We start from the raw sequence: 2931 nt of genomic DNA, 5'->3' as shown, positions 1-2931 counted from the left end.
TGAATTCTATTGATATTTTTTAATAAAAATAAGCTTTTAAAAATATTTTTGGGTTTTGCGGATATATCCGATATCCGATCCCTAAATGTGCGGATCAAATCGGATCGGATTCAAGCTTTAAAATTGCGGATATTAGATCTGATCCAATAATTTTAGTGTGGATCAAATCGAAATTTTGGCCATATCCGATCCGCGTTCACCCCTACTTAGAGACGAAATAGATTCACGTTTCTCAATTTAAAAAACATTGTTGGTCATTTACAAAAGTCAAAAATTTAATTGATCCACAATTAAATTTTGGAAACCAAATTAAGCATTTACTCTTATAATTAATAATAATAATGTGTATTCCAAAAGTATCTATCAATGTTGAAATATAAAAAATATATTAAATATACATAAAATAGTATATGTATTTATATTTAAATATATAATAACTGATTTAAAAATTAATTTTTTTTATTATACATAATATTTTTAGAAAATTAAATAGCTAAATATCGGCTTATAATTTCATAACAAAGTAATTAATTTTTCATTAAAAAAAAAAACGAAAATCAAAATTGGTTATTTTTTTTAATTTTTCTTTAGACGAAACGTGAATTCAAATTATCTAAAATCAATGAAAAAGAAACGTTCAAAATTAAAAAAAAATCTAAAATTATAATAAAATGAAGATCCAAAACCTAATAAAAAAAATATCCAAAATCATTTAGAAAAAAATTCAAACTTATTAAAACAACACATACAAAAATATTAGAAAAAAACTTTCGGAAACTAAGAAAAGAAATTAAACATCCAAAATTATTAAAAAAATATGCAAAACCTAAACAAAGGAACCATCCAAAATATAAGAAAAAAAAACATTTAAAAGATATAAAAAATAGGGCAAAAAACAGAAATAAGCTAAGGGAGAAAATAATTTACGTGAATAAGCCAAAATGAAAATTGTTTCATGAATCTACCAACGCACGTTTATATGTAGTTCGAATCAGCTTGGTTCGAATTCTATTTCTACATAATTCGAATCAGCTTAGTTCGAATTATACACAAACACATGCGCACACATAATTCGAACCAGCTTGGTTCGAATTACACACAGTAATTCATGGTATAATTCGAATTATGCTGTTAAAAAATTAATAATTTATTAAAAAAATTTATTAAAAAATTTATTAAAAAAATTAATAATTTAAAAATTAAAAAAATATATTTTTATTTCATACGTTAAAAAAAAGCTAACAAAATATTTAATTACGAGACTTCTTTAAAATATTAATGAGCTATGAGCTATAATTCCATACAATACTTTTCTGTCTATTTTTAATAGTTCATGAATATTTTTTAATAAATTTTTTTAATAAATTTTTTTAAATTATACTACAAAAAATATTTTATCCTATGCAAAACAATTTAAAAAAAATGGCTTAAAAAATGTTAGGAGTACTAATGCAAAATAATTTAAAAAATGGCTTAAAAGATGTTAGAAGTACTATAAAAATTTGTAATGTTCTAATGACTTAAGACATTAAAGAAATACTCCACGTAGTCACTAATAATTTAGAAATTAAAGAAAAAATATTTTTATCATATATTTACCTAAATCACTAGAATATTACAAACTTTTATAGTACTCATAACATCTTTTAAGCCATTTTTTAAAATTATTTTGTATAGAATAAAATATATTTTTTTAATTATTTTGTATGGAATAAAATATTTTCTTTCATTTCTAAATTATTATTGACTATGTAGATTATTTTATTTAAAATCTGAGTACATGCATGTATTTACCTAAGTTATTATAACATTACAAATTTTTATAGTACTCCTAACATTTTTTTAAGTCATTTTTTTAAATTGTTTTGCATAGGATAAAATATTTTTTGTAGTATAATTTAAAAAAATTTATTAAAAAATATTCATGAACTATTAAAAATGGACAGAAAAGTATTGAATGGAATTCGAATTGATAGCTCATTAATATTTTAAAGAAGTCTCGTAATTAAATATTTTGTTAGCTTTTTTTTAACGTATGAAATAAAATATATATTTTTTTAATTTTTAAATTATTAATTTTTTTAATAAATTTTTTAATAATTTTTTTTAATAAATTATTAATTTTTTAACAGCATCATTCGAATTATACCATGAATTATTGTGTGTAATTCGAACCAAGCTGGTTCAAATTAGTGTGTGCGTGTGTTTGTGTGTAATTCGAACCAAGCTGGTTCGAATTATGTAGAAATGGAATTCGAACCAAGCTGATTCGAACTACATATAAACGTGCATTGGTAGATTCATGAAGCAATTTTCGTTTTGCCTTATTCATGTAAATTATTTTTTTCCTTGGCTTATTTTTGTTTTCTACCTTAAAAAAACACATCCAAAATTTAAAAAAAATATATATACAAAACCTAGGAAGACTGTGTGTGGCGGCTGGTGTGCAGGTTATGGGCAGCGCAGTGAAAACAACGCACAATGGACTGGTGCGCAATGCTACGACAGGCGCGACATGCAGCGGACGGTGATAAAAAGAGAAAAAAATAATATTTAATAAATTTTAAATATTTTACTTTTATTTTATACTTTTTTTTTTCTTATAAAAACAAGTTAGACAATTTAAGCACAATAATAAAAGATACCATAAAATACACCATTTTACAATAATTGCTCAAGTAATTATTTGGTTTTATGTAAATTTTGTTTCTCCCTTCTGCAGTTGGGCTTGTTTAATCAACTGTTTCTGGTCCAAGCATATATATATTCTACAATAGTTGCTCAAGTAATTATTTGGTTTTATGTAATTTTTTTTCTCCCTTTTGCAGTTGGGCTTGTTTAATCAACTGTTTCTGGTCCAAGTCTATTCATATTCTAAAGAAAGCAAAACTGAACTATTCTGGAAAAGCAAAGAAAAAAGAACACACACTG

This window comes from Arachis ipaensis, chromosome B03 (genome assembly GCF_000816755.2).
Source record: "Arachis ipaensis cultivar K30076 chromosome B03, Araip1.1, whole genome shotgun sequence".
Lineage (NCBI taxonomy): Eukaryota > Viridiplantae > Streptophyta > Magnoliopsida > Fabales > Fabaceae > Arachis > Arachis ipaensis.
This window is presented reverse-complemented; position numbering follows the sequence as displayed.